At 41.8% G+C, this 21,861-nt stretch overlaps 1 protein-coding gene across 4 annotated transcripts in view; it reads right to left on the bottom strand.

Moving 5' to 3' along the window:
- MAGED1 (MAGE family member D1) overlaps positions 1 to 20,334 on the bottom strand; it is an 80,048-nt gene extending 59,714 nt beyond the window's left edge. For 2 of the 4 annotated variants that reach the window (XR_016227939.1, XM_008248504.5), the window contains exon 1: positions 20,234 to 20,295. The gene's annotated coding sequence lies outside the window, so the exon portion shown is untranslated. Of the gene's footprint in view, positions 1 to 20,233 lie in introns of all 4 variants that reach the window. The other 2 variants (XR_016227941.1, XM_008248505.5) reach the window with 2 other exon arrangements.
- Between the last annotated feature and the right edge of the window lie 1,527 nt (positions 20,335 to 21,861).

Here is a 21,861-nt window from a genome sequence, read left to right as displayed (position 1 = left end):
ACGCTCACCAAAAATTAGACTCAAATGTTCAGATAAAAAAGACCTCACACACTGAGAGTACATGAAAATGTTTACTACTCAGATAAATGAGGTTTTCCTGGGGAGAACAGGCAAGTCTCCCAAGCAGTTTAGAAAGAGCAAAGAATGGAGACTGACTTAAATTTATGGTAGTTGGAGGGTGAGGTTCTTTCACACAAGATGGCGCTTACATGATTGGAATCTCTTGCTAGCTCCAAAGAAGGAAGCATCCACACTTTTGTACCAACTTGGCTTAGATGTAGAGAGCAGATGAAGAGGGCGAAGTAAAACTTCAAAAAGTCAGCATTTTAAAAATAGTTTTAAATAATTCTTAAAATATTTTCAAAGTTAGATTCTTTATTATACACCCCCAGTAGGATGACTATAATTTTTAAAAAGGAAAAATAACAAGTATTTAGCAAGGATGTGGAGAAATTGGGATCCTCCATACATCTTTGGTCGGAATATAAAATGGTACAGCCACTTCAAAAAACAGTCTGATAGTTCTTTACAATGTTAATTATAGATCAAACTAAAAATAAACCATAATGAAGAAGGAGATGGGAGATGGGAGATGGGAGAGGGAGAGGGAGGTGGGATGGGAGTTGGAGGAGGGGTGAAGTTTTATCTATGAAAATATACATTCATTAAATAAAAAATTTAAAAAAAAACAAAGTTAATTATAGTTACCATACAACCCAGCAATTCCACTCCTAGGTATATAACCCCAGAAAAATGAGAACATTATGTCCACACAAATATGCATACCAGAAGTTCATAGCAGCATTATTCATAACAGCCAAAAATGAGAAATAACTCATTCATTCACTCACAATCTGACAGATAAATTAAAAAACGGAATATCATTCAGTCTAAAAAGAAATGAAACAGGGCTGGCACAGTGGTGCAGCAGGATAAGCTGCCACCTGCGACATATCTCATATGAGCACTGGTTTGAGTCCGGGCTGCTCCACTTCCAATCCAGCTCCCTGCTGGAAAGCAGCAGCAGATGGCCTAAGTGCTTGGGCCCTTGCCAACCACATGAGACCTGGATGGACTTCCTGGCTCCTGGCTTCAGCCTGGCCCAGCCTCAGATGCTGCAGCCATTTGGGGAGTGAACCAGTGGATAGAAGATCTCTCTCTCTCTCTCTCTTCCCCTCTTTCTCTGTAACTCTGACTTTCAGATAAACAAATAAATTTTTAAAAAATAGGGGAAAAAAGGAAATCATGACAGAATAAGACATGTTCACAGATAAACAAAAAGAGACTGGAAGAATTTGTTGCTACCAGACCTATCTTGCTAGAAATATTAAAATAAGTTCTTCAGCCTGAAAGGAGGTGGCTCCAGAGGGTAAATCAAAGAGCAATGTAACGGTAACTATGTAGATAAATGTAAAAGCAGTCTAATGATACATTTCTTCTTTTCTTTTTTTTTTTTAAAGATTTATCATTTATTTGAAAGGCAGAGTTAGAGAGAGGCAGAGGCAGAGAGAGAGAGAGAGAGAGAGTAAGGTCTTCCATCCACTGGTTCACTCCCCAGATGGCCACAATGGCTGGAGTTGCGTGGATCTGAAGCCAGGAGCATCTTCCAGGTCTTCCATGAGGGTGCAGGGGCTCAAGGAGTTGGGCCATCCTCCACTGGTTTCCCAGGCCATAGCAGAGAGCTGGATCAGAAGTGGAGCAGCTGGGACTTGAACCGGTACCCATATGGGATGTCAGCACTGCAGGCGGCAGCTTTACCCACTGTGCCACAGCGCCAGCCCCATGTATTAAAAAGTCAATAGCACAAAACCACGTAAAACTGTTGGGACTAAACATATAGAAATGTAATACAGGAGGCCCGCACTGTGGCATAGTGGCTAAAGCCACCGCCTGCAGTGCCAGCATCCCATACAGGAGCCAGTTCAAGTCCCGGCTGCTCCACTTCTAATCCAGCTCTCTGTTGTGGCCTGGGAAAGCAGTAGAAGACGCCCCAAATCCTTGGGCCCCTGCACTCACATGGCAGACCTGGAGGAAGCTCCTGGCTACTGGCTCCAGATCCGCCCAGCTCCTGCCAATGCGGCCATTTGGGGAGTGAACCAGCAGATGGAAGACCTCTCTCTCTCTCTCTCTCTCTCTCTGCCTCTTTGTAATTCTGCCTTTCAAATAAATAAATAAATCTTTTTTTAAAAAGGAATGTAATACAACAACGCAAATGAGTGATAAAAAGTAATGAACCATTAACGCACGCAGGAATATGAATGAAACTTAAATGCATATTATAAGTTAAAGAGACAGTCTGAAAAGAACACCTATTGCATGTATTAGCTCGTTTACTCTTGTTATAACAAAATACCCTAAAGTTAGTAATCTGTAAAGAAACAACATTTATTTAGCTCACAGTTTCAAAGATAGAACAATCCAGTATTGGGCAGCACTATCGATTCAGTCTCTAGTAAGGGCCTCTTGGCTAGGTCACCACATGGTGGCCAGCTTCATAGCAGGAGCATGTGCAGAGGGAAAGAGCACGTGGCAAGCCAGGAAGCCAGAGACCAGAAACCAGACACTGGGAAGGAGCCAGTCTTGCTTTTTTAGAAGAACTTGCTCATGTGAGAACTCACTCCATGAACCAGCATTAATTCCTTCGGAGGGGAGCACTCCAAGACCTAATTACCTTGCACTAATCCCTACCTCTTAAAGGTTTCCCACCTACTCCAAACATCACCACACTGGGGACCAAGCTTCCAACACATAAACTTTTGGGGGACAAACCACATCCAAAACCACAGTATTGCATGACACCATTTGTGTGACATTGTTCAAAAACAAAACTATACAGACAATAGAACAGTGAGGCCAAGGAGTTGTGAAGAGAGGAAGGTTGACAAGATGAAGTATAGCATTTTTTTTTAGGGTGGCAAAAACTATTCTGTATGACTGTAGTGGTTTGTGACACTGTCCATTTATCAGAACCTGGCAGAAGAAATAGTGAATCTTAAAACATGCAAATATGCACAAAATCAACTGAGGTGCAGGGGATATCTGAAGATGGAATGCAGACTCTGACAAAAAGGCCTAACTGTATTACAAACGTATGACAGAACCCAAGAGTGAAGGGAAAATATGCCACCCTAGGTAACTCTGGAAATGGGTAGAGACTGTAAGACTAAGTGCAAAAGGAACCGCATAGAAGCACTGTACACTGATTGGTAAATTTGTTTCTCATGGAGGTATGAGTTAATAATCCTGAAAATGCTGTGCATGCATACTGGTATTGAACAAATAAATGGGTAGGAGGTTGCAGAAGCCAGGTTTCTCACTAGAGTGGAATGATACAGATAAATAAAGGGGATAAACCATGTTTGTGGTACTGGATTAAAATCAGAGACATCAATATAAACTCATGGGGGCCAGCGCTGTGGCGCAGCTGGTTAACACCCTGGCCTGAAGTGCTGGCATCCCATATGGGCGCCGGTTCAAGACCCGGCTGCTCCACTTCCGATCCAGCTCTCTGCTATGGCCTGGGAGAGCAGTAGAAGATGGCCCAAGTCCTTGGGCCCCTGCACCCGCATGGGAGACCTGGAAGAAGCTCCTGGTTCCTGGCTTCGGGTCAGCGCAGCTCTGGCCGTTGCAGTCAACTGGGGAGTGAATCATCGGATGGAAGACCTTTCTCTCTCTCTCTCTATGTAACTCTGACTTTCAAATAAATAAATAAATCTTTAAAAAATATATGTAAAACTCATGTTTAGTGTAAACTAAATGTGTGTGAGTTAATGGTCAGTAGACATTATTTCCTAACTCAGTCTACTGAGAGGACCTAGACACACTGACACACAGATAGCAACTAGTACACACAGCATATCCAGATCTTTGTGTGTAATAGGACTCTGCAATGAAATAAATCAGGGGCCCTTAGAAAAATTGCTGAGTCTAGGATTGGGGCATGGAATATATAATATCAGCCTGGAGTACCTTGTAATTCCAGAAAGTAAGGAAGTACTCAAAAAACAACAACAACAAAATGATACAGATATGTCAAGAAACCCAGGCGTTAATTCATAACAACCTCAATGGCCAAAACTGGAATAACTGGCACCAGAAAGTAAATATACTACTCGATTATAAGCCAAAGTATAAAATAAATATCCATGAGTCAATGTTGATTTAAATTACTGAATAAATATGTAAATGGAAGTCGCATTTGCTGTACAGAATTCAAAACAGAGGTGGGCATTTGGTTTGGTAGTTAAGACATCAGTTAAGACAGCCACATCCACTTTGAAATACCTGGGTTAAATACTAGACTCTGGCTCCTGACTCCAACTTCCTGGAGGCTCTGGTAGGCAACGGTAATGGCTCAGGTAATTGCATTCCTGTCTCTCATGTGGAAGACTTGGGTTGAGTTTCCAGCCCCCAACTTTGGCCTGCTCTAGCCCTAGCCATTACAGGTATTTGGGGAGTGAACCAGTGCATGGGTGCTCTATGTGTTTCTCAAAAAACAAAACAAAACAAAAGAATCCCAAACAACTTATGTGGCTACTAATCCCCAACCCCCAATGAAACTGCATTAACATTCATCCCTTAAGTTTGAACTGCACATAGTGGCTTCCTTCCAAAGAGTAAAGAATCTAAAGGAGAAAAATCTAAAGTTACATCGGAGTAACCTGGCAAACACTACCTCAGCCTGGTAATCAACATTAACCTCATCATGCATGTCATGTTCACAGCATGTCCTCATAATATTATGTGATAAAAATGGCACTTTTCCTGTGTGCTATTCCTCTGAGATAGTTAGGTAAATCCATACCCTAGTCCAACAATGATAAAAGTATGAGACAAACTCAAATTGGGAAATATTCTACAAAACACTTGCCCAATATTGCTCAAAACTTGGTCATCAATAATAAGGAAAATCTGAGAAACTCTCATAACCAAGAGGAGCTTAAAGAGACATGATGAATAAACATAAAATTACATCCTGAATGGGATCCAGGAATAGAAAACAAAAAAGCTAAAGAAATCAGAATAAAATATGGTATTAGTATGAGTATCAGTATGAGTTCATTAGTTGTGAGGAACATACAATAATAATGTCAAATGTCAATAACACAAACTGTGTGGGGTATAAACTCTTTGTACTATCTTGGTGATTTTACTATACATCTAAAACTATATTCTAAATAAAACATTTATTTTAAAAATTACACACATAGCACACATTGTAGTATATTTCTATATAACCATACTGTTTTATGTAATTGCCTTCACTCCTGTGGTTTCAATTATCTTTTCTATGCCAATAAATCCTTAACTTTAATCTCCACTTCAGATCTCTCTCAAACCCCAAACAATATAAATGCCAAAAAGACACATGTTCCTGGTTATCCCACAAATACATGAAAATGGCCCTATCTTTTCTTCTAATGTCTCCAACTTAGTAAATGGTGCCACATATTCTGAATCACCCACGCCATAAAAAGAACATAGCATCACCCGAAATCCCACCGTCTCCTCTACATTTAGCTATCTACTATATCTTACTCATTCAATCAAATTAGTATTCTTTTTATCTGTCTCCTTTTCTTTTTCCTCAATGTGCTGATAGTTTCTTTCCATTCTAGGCTATTTTCAAAGATGCAGTGTCTCTTTTCCAAATAAAACATTATGCAAAGGACAACTAAATAAAAGATAAAATAAGGGGGCTGGCGCTGTGGCATAGCAGGTAAAGCCACCACCTGCAGTGCTGGCATCCCATATGGGCACCAGTTGAAGTCCAGCTGCTCTACTTCCTATCCAGCTCTCTGCTATGGCCTAAGAAAGCAGTGGAAGATGGCCAAGGTCCTTGGGCCCCTGCACCCCATGGGAGATCTCAAAGAAGCTGCTGGCTCCTGGCTTCGGATCAGCACAGCTCCAGCCATTGCAGCCAATTGGGGAGTGAATCAACAGATGGACGACCTCTCTCTCTGCCTTCCCTTCTCTGTGAAACTCTGACTTTCAAATAAATAAATAAATATTAAAAAAAAAAATAAAACAGAGTAATTGTTAGCGCCCCAATGAAGAATAAGTGCAAAGCACTGAACACTCTGTCTCCACTTCCCTACCTGGTTTCTCGAAAGCTGTAGTAGTGCAATTTGGAAAAAATCACAGCTCCACAGTAACTCCTTTTTTTTAAAGATTTTATTTATTTATTAGAAAGGATGAGTTACAGAGAGGCAGAGAGAGAGAGAGAGGTCTTCTATCTGATGGTTCACTTCTCAAATGGCTACAACAGCAGGAGCTGGGCCAATCCAAAGCCAGGAGCCAGGAGCTTCTTCCAGGACTTGGGCCATCCTCCACTGCTTTCCCAGGCCATAGCAGAGAGCTGGATCAGAGGAGGAGCAGCCGGGACATGAAACAGTGCCCATATGGGATGCCAGCACTGCAGGCTGCGGCTTTACCCACTACACCACAGTGCCAGCCCCATCCGAAATTATCTTCACTTTATCACCCTTAACTTCTTAGAAATTACTCATCCATGAAACAGGAGTATTACTCATTTATAGATGTGTGAAAATCAGAGACAGTATTTTCTCTATTTTAAAGACCTTATTTATTTATTTGAAAGGCAAAGATGTGGGGCGGGGGGATCTTCCTTCCCAAGGTCACTCCTCAGATGGCTGCAATTAGATGATTAACCAGCACTCACTGCAATTAGAGGCTTAACCTTTCTGTGCCACAATGCTAGCTCCACAGCCAGTAATTTTCAAAGCATATAACATGGTATTAAAAAGTTTGCAATTGGGGCCACCGCTGTGGCATAGCAGGTAAAGCTACTGCCTGCGGCGCCGGCATCCCACATGGGCGCTGGTTCTAGTCCCGGCTGCTTCACTTCCGATCCAGCTCTCTGCACCCACGTGGGAGAACCAAAGAAGCTCCTGGCTCCTGGCTCCTGGCTTTGTAATGGCCCAGCTCCAGCCATTGCAACCATTTGGGGAGAGAACAAATAGATGGAACACCTCTCTTTCTCTTTTTCTTTCTCTCTCTCTGCCTCTGCCTCTCTATAACTCTGCCTTTCAAATAAATATTTTTGTAAAAAAGTAAAGAAAAGCTGCCTTGCTCAATGGGAACTTTCAGTTCTCATTTGTAGTGATCTTTCTTTTTTTAAAGATTTATTTATTTATTTGAAAGTCAGAGTTATACAGAGAGCAAAGGAGAGGCAGAGAGAGAGAGAGAGGTCTTCCATCTGCTGGTTCACTCCCCAGTTGGCCACAAAGGCCAGAACTGTGCCAATCCAAAGCCAGGAGCTTCTTCCAGGTCTCCCACATGGGTTCAGGGGCTCAAGAACTTAGGCCATCTTCTACGGCTTTCCAGGCCATAGCAGAGATCTGGATCAGAAGTGGAGCAGCCGGGACTCAAATCAGCGCCCATATAGGATGCTGGCACTGCAGGCAGCAGCCCTATCCACTATGCTACAGCACTGGCTCCTGTAGTGATCTTTCTAAACAATCAGATTAGGGGCCAGCATTGTGACATAGTGAGTTAAGCCACCGCCTGTGATGCCAGCATCTGATCCAGCATTGGAGGATGGCCCAAGTCCTTTGGCCCCTGCACCTACATGGGAGACCCAGAAGAAGCTCCTGGCTCCTGGTTCCTGGTTCCTAGCTTCAGCCTAGCCCAGCCCTGGTCACTGCAGCCATTTGGAGAGTGAACCAGCAGATGGAAGATCTCCCTCTCTGTCTCTCTGTCTCTGTGCCTCTGTGTGTGTGTGTGTGTGTGTGTGTGTCTAACTCTGTCTTTCAAATAAATAATAAATCTTTAACAAAAATAAAAATTGAAACAACAGATTATGATATTTTTCATTCAAACCCCTCCCCATTAAGTTCCAGACTGTTAAAATTTTAAAAAAGGCTCATAACTTAGCCCCATTGTCTGTTGTATGAGTCATCTTTGCATTACTAAAACAAAATACCTGAGGCAGTTATTTTTTTTACATTTTTTAAAGATGTATTTATTTGAAAATCACAGTTGACAGGGAGGGAGAGGGAGAGGGAGAGGGAGAGGGAGAGAGAGAGAGAGAGAGAGAGAGAGAGGTCTTCTATCCACTGATATATTCTCCAAATGGCCGCCAATGGATGTAGCTAGGCAGAATCAAAACCTGGAGCCTGGAGCTTCCTCTGGGTCTCCCATGTGGGTGCAGGGGCCCAAGCACGTGGGCCACTCTATGTTGCCTTCCCAGACACATTAGCAGGGAGCTAGATCAGAAGTGGAGCAGCCAGGACTCGAACCAGTGCCCATATGGGATGCTGGCACTGCAGACAGCAGCCCAACCTACTATGCTACAGCGCTGGCCCCACCAACTGATTTTTTTTTAAGTTTTATTTAGCTCACAGTTTGGGAGATTCAAAGTCCTCCACTGGGGTTTTGCCTCTAATGAGGGTGGCAGATGGCAAGTGTGTGTGTGTGTGTTTGTGTGTGTGTCTGTGTATAAGAACCTACACCATCAAATGGAAAGTCAGAGATAGACTGTGGTCCTACAATTTTCTGCAAGATATGTCCCCAATGACCTAAGAACTTCCCTTAGGCCCCACATCTTCTGAAGGTCCATGATATCACAATAGCAACCACTCTGGTGGCCAAACATCTAATCATGAATTTTAGGGAAATGCGCAAGCCAATAGCTAAAGCATGGCACCTACTTCTCTTACCATTCTTCACCTCCTTCATCTATCAACTCATACCATCAAGGTGGGAATCATAATGCACCAGTTGCAATGCCCACATTCCACATCAGAGTGCTGGTTACGGCCCTAGCTACTCCACTTCCAATCTAGCGTTCAGCTAATGCATCCTGGGAGGCATCAGATGATAGCTCAAGTGCTTGGGCCCCTGCCACCAACCTGGGAGAGCTGGATGGAATTCTAGAATCCTGACTTTAGTCTGGCCCACCCAGCCCCAACTGCTGCAGCCACGTGGGGAGTGAACCAGAAGAGCGGAAAGCTCACTCGCTCTCTCTCTCTCTGCCTTTCAAGCAGATGAAAATAAACAAATGACCATTTTTTAAAAAGTCATACAGTCTTTTAATACCTATCTCCACCCAAGACTTCCCCACTACCTGCACACTACAGTTAGCCTGCACTCCTTTGTGTTTCCATGGTATCACATTATAATTATCTCTTGGAATCTGGGGAGGAACCCAACACAGATACCAAAATCCATGGATGGTCAAGTTCCCTGTATAAAATGGCACAGTATTTGCTTATGACCTATGCATATCTTTTTCCACACTTTTTTTAAGATGTAATGACTTTGGTTTTTTTTATTTTCCATTTTTTAAAAATATTTATTTATTTGAAAGGCAGAGTTACAGAGAGGCAGAAAGAGAGAGAGGGAGGGAGAGGGAGAGGGAGAGGGAGAGGGAGAGGGAGAGGGAGAGGGAGAGGGAGAGGGAGAGAGAGGGAGAGAGAGAGAGAGAGAGAGAGGTCCTGCATCCGCTGGTTCACTCCCCAGATGGCCACAATAGCCCAAGCTCTACCGATCGAAAGCCAGGAGCCAGGAGTTTCTTCAGGGTCTCCCACATGGGTGCAGGGGCCCAAGGACTTAAGCCATCTTTTGCTGCTTTCCCAGGCCACAGCAGAGAGCTGGATCAGAAATGGAGCAGCTGGGACTCGAACCAGCACCCACATGGGATGCTGGCACTGCAGGCAGCAGCCTCACCCACTATGCCACAGAGCCAGACCTCTCCCATATACTTTAAAACATCTCTAGATAATTTATGACACCAAATACAATCTCAATGCTATGGAAAGAGTTATACTGTATTGTTAAGGGAATGATAACAAGGAAAAAAGTCTGTATATATTAAGCACAGATGTAATTTTTTGGTCAAATTTCGTGATTTGTGATTAGTGATTTAAGGACTCAGAACCCAAGGAAGAGGCACCTACAGATATGAAAGGCCCACATGATTTTCTTTCACACCAAATTGAGAAGTATTTGAGGGCAAGACTTCAGGTACAGATGGCAAGTTAAATAGGCTGACAAAAATAGCAGTATCTTATCAATCAACATAGACATACTGAAGAGAATTAAAATCACCAGAGCAATTGCAGCCATAAATCTCCCCACTGTCATAAAAACTTCAGAGTCAGACTATATAGTCAGGACTCAACCAAAACATCACAGATACCTGAAACCTGGAAATCCTAAATGGAAAAGTGAGGACTTAACCTGGGAACAGAAAGCTCTCCAAAAGTTGCATATCTTCCTCTAGGGAGGTAAGCAAAAGAAGGAAGTGGGCATCTCCTTGAAAAGAAACTGATTTGGACAAAGAGGATTCTATTTCAGAAGAATGATGCAAAAGACTGTGACCTGGGGACCACTGTTGTGGTGCAGTGCATCCCATATGCATGGCATCCCATATGAGCACTGATTTGAGTCCTGGCTGCTGCACTTCCAATCCAGCTCCCTGCTAATGTCCTGGGAAAGCAGCAGATGATCTGAGTGCTTGGGCCCCTGACACCCATGTGGGAGAATTGGATGGAATTCCTGGCTCCTGGCTTCAGCCTGACCCAGTCCCAGCCATTGTGGCAGTTGAGGAGTGAACCAGAAAATGGAAGATACTTTCTCCTTCTCTCTCTCTCTCTCTCTCTCTCTCTCTCTCTCTCTACACACACACACACACACACACACACCTGTAACTGCTATTCAAATAAATAAATATTTTTGAAAAGATTGTGATCCGAACATACCTTCATAAGCCTCACTACTTGTTAAGAAAACAATACATATATTTGAAGGATGGGGATATGAGAAGAGACCCATGATTAAAAATCATAGGGCATTTTATATATGATGATTATGACCATTGTTGAGAAGCAACCAATGGAAAAGAACAGAAAGACTAAAGCAAACCCTGGCATCTATAGCCAATCTTTTTTTTTTTTTTTTTTTGACAGGTAAAGTTATAGACAGTGAGAGAGAGACAGAGAGAAAGGTCTTCCTTCCATTGGTTCATCCCCAGAATGACCGCCACGGCCGACGCGCTACACCAATCCGAAGCCAGGAGCCAGGTGCTTCTTCCTGGTCTCCCACGTGGATAAAGAAAACATAAATACTATCCAGCCAAAATGAAATCATGTCATTTCTAACAACACGATGGAACCGCAGGTCATTATGTACATGAAGTAAGTCAAACAGGTTTGATGCAGTGATTACATCCCATAGAGGACTACCTAGCTCCAGTCCCAGCTCCTCCATTTATGATCCAGTTTCCAGCTAATGTGCACCCTGAGAGGAAGCAGGTTATGGCTCAAGTACCTAGGTCACCACCACTCATGTGCAAGACCTGGACTCAGCTTTGGGTTTCTGGTTTTGGCCTGGCCCAGCCCTGGCTGTTGCGAGCATTAGGAAGTGAACCAGCAGATAGAAGCTCTGTCTCTTTCTCTCTCTCTCTCTCTCTCTCTCTCTCTCTCTCCCCCCTTCTCTCTCTAAGTTCTCTCCTCCATACCTGTCTCCCTTCCTCTGTCGTTCTGTCATTCAAATAAATAAATACATGAATAAAACTTAAACAAAAAAGCAATCATCTAGGGGCAGGTATTTGGTGCAGCAGCTTAAGTTGCTGATTGGGATGCCTGCATTCCATATTGGAGTGCCTGGTTCAAGTCCTGGCTACTTGGCTCCCTATTCAGTTTCCTGCAAATGAGTAATCTGGGAGGCAGCAGATGATGGCTCAAGTACTTGAATTCCTGACACCCACATGGGAGACAGGGATGGAGTTTTGGGTGCCTGTCTTTGACTATCCCAGCCCTGGATGTTGCACGCATTTTGGGGAGTGAATCAGGGAATGGAAGATCTCTCTTTTTCTCTCACTCTGTCCTCCCTTTATCCTTCCCTCCATCCCTCCATCCCTCCCTTCCTTCAAATAAAATGAAAATCAATACATTTTTAAAGGGTAAGGGCAGTTTATCTGGGCTGGCATGCTAAGGAAGTCTCCTCTGTTAGAAACAAAGAAAGCAATGTCTAAATCCAAAATATGAGACATCCTATAGAAATAATGACTTTCATGGTCTTATTTAAAAGGGAGCTACAGAAGAACTTTATAGGAAAAGAGATTTGAGAGAAAAATACCCAGTGGCAATAAATGGCCCTTGTTTGGAAACCAGCTTAGTGAAGCTACCCTTTAAAAGACCTCTTTCAATGAGAATTACAAAACATTAAAGAAAGAAATAGAGGCAGCGTGGCGGCTCAATAGGCTAATCCTCCGCCTAGCGGCGCCGGTACCCCGGGTTCTAGTCCCGGTCGGGGCGCCAGATTCTGTCCCGGTTGCTCCTCTTCCAGTCCAGCTCTCTGCTGTGGCCCAGGAGTGCAGTGGAGGATGGCCCAAGTGTGTGGGCCCTGCACCCGCATGGGAGACCAGGAGAAGCACCTGGCTCCTGGCTTTGGATCAGCGCGGTGCGCCGGTCGCAGCACGCCGGCTGCAGCGGCCATTGGGGGGTGAACCAACGGAAAAAAGGAACCAACGGAAAAAAGGAAGACCTTTCTCTCGGTCTCTCTCTTTCACTGTCCACTCTGCCTATCAAAAACAAAAACAAAAAAGAAAAAAAAAGAAAGAAACAGAAGATACAAAAAATGGAAAAATCTTCCATGTTCATGGATTGGAAAAATCAATATCATCAAAATGTCCATTCTTCTGAAAGCAATTTACAGATTCAATGTGATAATCAAAATACCAGACATTCTTCTCAGATCTAGAAGAAATGATGCTGAAATTCATATGGAAACACAAGAGACCTCGAATAGCTAAAACAATCTTACACAACACAAACAAAGCCAGAAGCATCACAATACCAGATTTCAAGACATTATTACAAGGCAGTTATAATTAAAACAGCCTGGCATCGGTACAAAAACAGATGGATAGACCAATGGAACAGAATAGAAACACGAAAAATCAATCCAAGCATCTACAAGCATCTTATATTTGACCAAGGAGCTAAAACCAATCCCTGGAGCAAGGACAGTCTCTTTAACAAATGGTGCTGGGAAAACATGCAGTAGTATAAAGCAGAACCCGTACCTTACATCTTACATGAAAATCCATTCAAAATGGACTAAAGATGTAAATCTATGACCGATACCATCAAATTACTAGAGAGCATTGGGGAAACCCTGCAAGACATTGCAGGGCATTTGCACAGGCAAAGATTCCTTGGAAAAGACCCCAGAGGCACATGCAATCAAAGCCAAAATCAACAAATGGGATTACATCAAATTGAGAAGCTTCTGTACTGCAAAAGAAAACACTCAGGAAAGTGAAGAATCAACCAACAGAATGTGAGAAATTATTTTCAAACTATGCAACTGATAAAGGATTAATAACCAGAATATATAAAGAGATCAAGAAACTCCCCAACAACTAAACAAACAACCCAGTTAAGAGATGGCCAAAGATCAAACAGACATTTTCCAAAAGAGGAAATCCAAATGGCCAACAGACACATGAAAAAATGCTAAGGATCACTAGCCATCAGGAAAATGCAAATCAATGAGAGGAGCTAACTCTGTTGCGCAGTAGACTAATCCTACACCTGCGGCGCTGGCATCCCATATGGGCGTCGGTTCTAGTCTCAGCTGCTCCTCTTCCAATCCAGCTCTCTGCTGATGGTCGGGAAAGAAGTAGAAGACGGCCCAAGTCCTTGGGCCCTTGCACCCACGTGAGAGACCTGGAGGAAGCACCTGGCTCCTGACTTTTAGATCAGCCCAGCTCCAGCTGTCACCATCATTTGGGGAGTGAACCAGTGGATGGAAGACCTTTCTCTCTGTCTCTCCCTCTCACTGTCTGTAACCCCACTTGACAAATAAATAAAATAAAATATAAAAAAAAACCACAATGAGGTTTCACCTCATGCCAGTTAGAATGGCTTTCATACGGAAGTCAACAAACAACAAATGTTGGCAAGGATGTCAGGGAAAAGGTACCCTAATCTACTGTTTGTTGGAATGTAAACTGGTAAAACCACTATGGAAGACAGTATGGAAATACCTCAGAAATCTGAATATAGACCTACCATATGACCTAGCCATTCAACTCCTGGGAATTTACCCAAAGGAAATGAAATCATCAAATAAAAGAGTTATCTGCACTCCCATGTTTATTGCAGCTCAATTCACAATAGCTAAGACATGGAATCAACCTAAAACCTATTTTTAAATCACTTTCATAATTCAGTATCCATAAAATTTTTAAAGACCCTTTGTATTTCCCACCTTGAACATATTTGAAAATTTATGTAATAAAAGAAAACACACAGAAGCTAAAGTGAAAAAGCTCCTACTACTAGACTAGACAATCTGACCTATAGAGGAAATAAACACAGTAACATATTATATAGTACTAAATATATAAATATTAACAAGTTTAACAAAATAAAAAACAATACCCATAAAATCTCAAAAAATAACATATTAATCTAGACCAGAAAATGGTTTTTTAGCAGCAGCTATAAAAGGCTTCTTAAGGATAAAAGTTTTCAAAGATTAGGCATTAGATGGTGTCAGAGAAATAGTGTTATTTTCTTTGGTGAGATGATAACTAATTATTTACAAAATGTTCCTAATGTTAGGAGATGAATGTTAAGATATTTATGCCATAATATGTACTCCCCAAATTGATTTATTAAATGACATCTCAAAGTACTATGAAGAATTTCTATGGAAATTGACAAGCTAATTATAAAATGCATATGGAAATCAAAAGACCAAGCATAATTAAGGCATTATATGAAAAAAGCAATTAAAACTGGAGGATGTGCACGATCATACATAAACTGTAAAATTACCTTAATTAACAGAGTGGTATTCATATAAGGATAGACAAACTGAACTGAGCACAATGTAGAGCCAGACTTCAATATGTAATTCAATAATTTTTTTATGAAAAAGATTATACTACAAATGGGGAAAATGACTGTTTCAATAAGTGGTTTGAGACTAACTGGATGGTTATTTCAATAACAAAAAACGGGCCATTACATATACCTATACGGACAACATATTAAAATATCAATTACAAAAAGACTGTAAATATAAATATGAGAAATTCAGCAATAACATAGGAAGGTATCTCCATGACCTTGGGAAAAACAAAGATCTATCTCAGGACAAAAGAGAAATAACCGAGGCCAGCGCTGTGGTGTAGCAGGTAAAAGCCGCCACTTGCAGTGCTGGCATCCCATGTGGGCGCCGGTTTGAGTCCCGACTGCTCCTCTTACGATCCAGCTCTCTGCTATGGCCTGGGAAAGCAGTGGAAGATGGCCCTGCACCTACGTGGGAGACCTAGAAGAAGCTCCAGGCTCCTGGCTTCAGATGGGCGCAGCTCCAGCCATTGTGGCCATTTGGGGAGTGAACCAGCGGATGGAAGACCTCCCTCTCTCTCTTTCTCTCTCTCTTTCTCTCTCTCTCTTCCTCTCCTTCTCTCTCCATATAACTCTTTAAAGTAAAATAAATCTTTACAGAAAAAGAGAAGTAGCCATAAAGGGGAAAAAAGATTAATTTAATATCAAAATTGAAATATTGTTTACCAAGGAGCCATTAAGAGACTGAAAATGCAAGCCACTGAGATTTTCAATACAAATATCCAACTCTGCATTCACATTCTTTATACAGAAAAAGCTACAAATCAGTAAGCCAAAGGACTTGAGCAGGCACCTCATAAATGATATCCAAACGACTAACAAACATATGGATTGGTTCGTTTATGTCATCAGAAACACAAAGTAAAATCACAATGAGACACCATTCACAACCACTAGAATGGCTACTTTTTTCTTTAAAAAGGAAAGACAATGACGTGAACTCCTAAACATTTGTTAGGAGTGTTTCAATACAATCACTTTGGAAAACTGGCAGTGTCTACTAAAACTAATCGTATGCATAACTAATTAGGCAATTCTACTCAAATATATTCTCAACAGAAATGTTTACACATATAACGAAAAGACACAAACTAGAATCTTCACAGTATTATTTCCAAGCCAAAAAAGGGAAACAACCATAATGCTTATCTATAATAACAGTGCTACCTCTACAGTGATACATTCAAATCATGGAATACTGTATAACAATTAAAATGAAGGAATTAGTTCTATAGTCAATAACACAGATGAATCTCAAAAGCAAAATGTTAAACCAAACTAGTCAGACAGAAAAAATTTATACAAAACATATTATTACATTTTTATATACTTCAAAAACAGGCAAAATTATTATTTGGTGACAAAAGCCATGATTGTAATTGATTTGGAGTTGTGACAGGTAGGGGACACAGTCAAGTTCTTTTAAATACTGATGATATTCATTTCTCAATCATGATGCTGATTACACATACACGCATATGTTTACTTTCTGGAAAATGCTCTGAGTTGTATAATTAGGTTATGTGCACTTTTTTGCATGGATTAAGTTTACTAAAAAATAATGCCTGCAAGTCTCAAATGGTTTCGTCAAAATAGAAAGATCAAAAAACATATGAGTCGGGGCCAGCGCTGTGACACAGCGGGTTAATGCCCAGCCCTGAAGCACTGGCATCCCATATGGGTGCCGGTTTGAGACCTGGCTGCTCCACTTCCAATCCAGCTCTCTGCTAGGGCCTGGGAAAGCAGTAGAAGATGGCACAAGTCATTGGGCTCCTGCACCCTCATGGGAGACCCAGAGGAAGCTCCTGGCTCCTGGCTTCGGATTGGCGCAGCTCTGGCCGTTTCAGCCATCTAGGGAGTGAACCAGTGGATGGAAGACCTCTCTCTCTCTCTGTCTTTCCTCTCTCTTTGTAACTCTGACTTTCAAGTAAATAAATAAATCTTTGAAAAAATGAGTCGATGTACAGATGGATAAATGGTTGAATAGACAGAGCAAGTGAGCAAATGAGCTAATATGGCAAATGTTAACAATTGCTGAGGGGCTGGTGTAAAAGTAAAGTAGGCACAGTAAAGTAGGTTAGGCCGAGACTTCAACCGGTGACCATATGAGATGCCGGGGCTTCAGGCCAGGGCGTTAACTCGCTGCGCCACAGCGCTGGCACCTCAAATACATTTTTAAAAGAATAATTGCTGGGGGCCAGTGCTGTGGTATAGCAGGTAACGCCACCACCTACTGTGCCAGCGTCCCATAAGGGCACTGGTTTAGGTACTGGCTGCTCCACTTCCAATCCAGCTCTCAGCTACGGCCTGAGAAAGCAGTGGAAGATGGCCCAAGTCCTTGGGCCCCTGCACAGGTGTGGGAGACCCGGAGAAGGCTTTGGATCAGTGCAGCTCCAGCTGTTGCAGCCAATTGGGGAGTGAACCAAAGGATAGAAGATCTCTCTCCCTCTCTCTCCCTCTCTCTCTCTGCCTCTCCTTCTCTCTCCATGTAACTCTAACCTTCAAATAAATAAATAAATCTTTAAAAAGAATAATTGCTGACTCTAGGTTCAGAGTATGAGTGCTCATTGTACTCTTCTTTCGATTTCTGCTTGTTTAAATCTTTATTAAAAATGGGTAGAGTCATATTTCATGGCTCCTAATATTTATCAATTAGCATGTAATTCAAGTACATGATACTCCTATCTATGACAGGAAGTTTCCAAAAACTGGAGTTTCTGCACACAGATTATGTCTTATAAAACAATAAAATAGTCTGTATATTTTTCTATTTCTCATTAACAGAGAGATAGAGAGAACCTGACCAGGACTAAGTGTTTGATGGACTTTAAATGCATGAAATATAGCAGTTTAGCAAGTTATTCCAGACCTCTGGGTCTTGGTTTTATCATCAGCAAAATGACAACAATGACTAATGACCTTAGAGAGTAATTGTGAACATTAGTGGAGAAACTATATTTAAAAGTTTGTCTCTTACTGACAAGCACTGGATTAATTTCAAATTACCACACCAAACATTTATGGGCAAAATATTATGAACACACAGTGGTAATAGCAGTCAAAAAGATAGGTAAATATTACTATAGAATAGCACACAATGCACCAGGAATAAACAAACTGGGGGTGAGGTGGGGCTAGAGATATAGATACAGCCTCCTTCCTAAAGGGACTGTTAAGTGGCAATTCATCTCAATGGTAGCAAGAAGCTAGCCAGGTGGCAGAGAATACAGGGAATTGCGATGGATTGAGTTATCTGAGTTGGTAGTGTTGAATTAAAGTTATGCAGCAAAGTGGCCACTAGAGGACCACAGGGATGGCAAAAGAGATGTAGGAAGCAGAGTGAATGACAAATGAGAGATCATAGCATGAAAGTATTTTTTTCCAATAATAATCTGCATAATTTGCATCCTCATTTCCTTCAGGTCTGTACTGAACTGCCACTCTACCAGAGAGAGCTCCCTGACCATCTTATCTAAAACAGTACAGCTCGCCCCCATCACAATTTATTTTATAGAAGTGGTGCCTTGAAAAAGTTCCTGGAAAAGGAAATTAAAAGATAATGCCTATTTCTGTGAACTTTTTGAAGATCTCTGCATTCATTTATTGCCTCTCAGCTATAACATCTACTTTTGTTTTGTACTGTTGTATTCCCAGTTCTGAGAACACTGTCTGACATATAAGCTATTCAGCACACACACACACACACAAAATCAAATGGGTGGGTGCACAGTGGGTTGAAAACAGTGTGAAAGACATATAAATGTTGCATAATAATATGAGTAAAGAGACATTTGCTAATACCGTTTTAAAAAGTTCCTGAGTGTTCTGCTGTCATGAAATCCACCTCATTTGTTTATTCTATCTAAATGAACTGAAATTCTGCCCTAGAAAAGGGAGTCATCGCTCATTCTGTCAAACACAACACATGAGTTACAGGAGGAGGAAGAAGTTAACTGCTTATTCAAGGGGAACTGTGGTTAAATTCTTCATAAAGCCTGACAAAAACCTTGTCCTTACCACAAATTTAATGATCATATGGGTAAAGAAAAGCGAATAAATTCAGTTGATATTCTTCCAAGATAAATTTTGCATAACACATGGAACAGAAAAATACACCTCACATTTCAAGACACGAAAAGACAAAGTTCCCATTGCAACAGGCAGACTATATAAAAATCGTAAAGTGAGCCTAGGAAACCATCTTTAAAAAAAATCTGCCAGCTTTACTGTTCAATGTTGCCCCTAGAGACCAGAAAAGGATTTGTATAATAAAGTTAACTCCTGAAGTAATAAATTGAGGATTGGACCTCAAGCCTGTCAATCACTTCTCCTCTAAGAATGGTTTTACAGGAGATGGGAAAGCTTCCATCTCTAAAGCTGACACCAACGTATACGCAAAACCCATTATGTTTGCTCCTCCAAAACTCTGGGAGTTCTGTCTGCCAACATTTAAAAAAAAACTACAATCAATCAGTCAATCAATACAAACACTTAGAGGGTTGAAACCAGTGCAATAATAACTAAATGGCGCATAATTTTGTTGAGAGAAATAAATAAATAGACAGACATAATTTGAACAAGTCCCGATGCCTTCTTCAGGCTCTACAATTTCTGCTTCTTTGCTTTTCTTTTTTTTTTTTTTTTAAGAACAAGAAAAGCAAACTCAACGTTTAAGACATACTTGCTTTTGGAAAATGTATAACGCAATGGCCTCTGCAGGGGAGAGACAGTAAAAGACCGAAAGCCAGCAAAGGGAGTAAAATACGAGTCTTCAAAAAGTTCGTGGAAAATGCGTATTATGGGGGGAAAGAAACCTACGAATCAAATTTGTGTACCAAAATAACTGCATCTTTTAATTTCATATTCCTGGAACTTTCTTAAGTTCCCTTCATTCTGGGATGGAAAGAGAAGGAAGGAAGAATGTCCGCTGAGAGAATAGGAAGGGGCTCGCCAAGGGTCTGGGGCTAAAAGGGCGCGGGGCGGAAGTTGCGGATTAGTGGAAGAGAGAGATTTGTGGGACAGGGAACAACCAGAAATACCGGAGAAAAGGATCCGGGATAAAGAGGGGATGTGAAGCATGACCAGAAGTCGGGAGGATAAAAGAACCACGAATGTCAGAAGCAAGGGTGGGGGCAGGGGGCGGGTGCCGGCCTCCCTTCCCCTGAGGAGGAGGAGAGGAGATGGTGAAGCGATCAGAACCACAGGCGTCAGAAGCATCCTTCACACGCTGTACTCTGAGAATGAATACACCTTGTTTCCACCTCATGCTGAGGCCAGAAGCAACGTTTCCCCGAAGGGAGCAGGATTTATTTGTGAGAATTATCAGTCCCCTTCTTTACACTCACCTTGACGAAGAAGGCAGCGACGATGGCGTGACCGGAAGTGCTTTCCTCTTTTGTTTGGCGGAAGCTTTGGCTTCTGCCGCTGCCACCCCCATTCCCTTCCCTCCAGGCAACTTCCTGTGCCTCTCTAGCAAGCGCTGGGATGCTTTATCTCATTAGCTCCCAGATGAGAAGTTGGATAATGATATAAAGGGCCCAGGACAGGGAATCAGTAAATTTCTGCAAATTCTGACTCTAATCATTTCAGAAACTACAGTATCTCTACCAAATCCCACTTGTTCAGTTCGTCGTGTTGTCTTAGAAATAGACTCCTTTACCTTACTCCTTTAATTCAGACTTCATTATCAATGTCTTGGATGTATACAGTTACATATTTAACCATACTGATTTACTATTTTCTGGGGCAGCAATTTGGAAAATTGGAAAATTTAGAAAATTTATTTTTATCAGCTTTTTAAAAAATAATAAGTATTTGGGGCCGGTACTGTGGCATAGCAGGTTAAAAACCCTGGCCGAAAGCACCGGCATCCCATATGGGCACCAGTTCGAGTCCCGGTTGCTCCACTTCTGATACAACTCTCTGCTGTGGCCTGGGAAAGCAGTAGAAGATGGCCCAAGTCCTTGGGCTCCTGCACCCGCATGGGAGACCCGGAGGAAACTCCTGGCTTCTGGCTTCAGATGGGCTCAGCTCTGACCGTTGCGGCCATTTGGGGAGTGAACCAGCGGAGGGAAGACCTCTTTCTCTCTCTCTGCCTCTGCCTCTGCCTCTCTCTGTAACTCTCTTTCAAATAAATAAAATAAAAATTTTTTTGAATAATATGTATTTGTTTTCATCTGAAAGGGAGTGAAAGTTCTTTCATTCTTAGATGCCCACAGCAATCCATCCCAGCTATACTAGGTGAAAGTCAGGATCCAAAGGAATTCCATCCAAATCTCAGGGATCCAAGTACTTGAGCCATCACATGCTGCCTCACAAGCTGTGTACCAATAGAAAATTGGATCAGAAGCAGAGGTGCGACTTGAACCCAGACCTTCCATTCAGGATGCCAGTGTCCCAAGGAGTGTCCACACCTCCCAGCCACAACTTCTGCCCCTTATTAGCTTTTGTAAAAAATATGATTACTGAATTTTGTCACAGAGTGGTATCCAGAGAATTAGCATATTCAAATTTCTAAATAAAAGTGGACTCATTCAGAAAGCACTCTATTATGTCTATCCTCGTAGGAATTATATTCTTGTGTCCTATGATAAACTATTTAAAGCAATACATGCTGAAATCTGACAAAAACTGTGAAGAAGCAAAACAGGTAAGATAGCAATGTAATTGAGTGGGTGAGTGGGCAATTCCACTTTAGAAGGACTCTGAGAAAGAGAGATGTATGAGCAACATTCGTAGACTTTGTCCACTACCCTCAGTCATCAACATCACTATCTAAGTTCTGACCCTCCACATTTGTCTCCAAATCCCAATTCCTTAGTATTGTGTACAAAAGCTTTGTTAGCCTCTCCCCCTCCCCACATCTCTCTCTCTCTCTTTTTCTCTTTCTCCTTACTTTTTATAGCTCCTAATTCTAAGTCTAAGTGCTTATAAGTAGAAAAATACATCAGGATTTTTGTTCTTTCACAATATC

This window comes from Oryctolagus cuniculus, chromosome X (genome assembly GCF_051225735.1).
Source record: "Oryctolagus cuniculus isolate XC-2025 breed Fujian yellow rabbit chromosome X, ASM5122573v1, whole genome shotgun sequence".
NCBI lineage: Eukaryota > Metazoa > Chordata > Mammalia > Lagomorpha > Leporidae > Oryctolagus > Oryctolagus cuniculus.
This window is presented reverse-complemented; position numbering and strand designations above follow the sequence as displayed.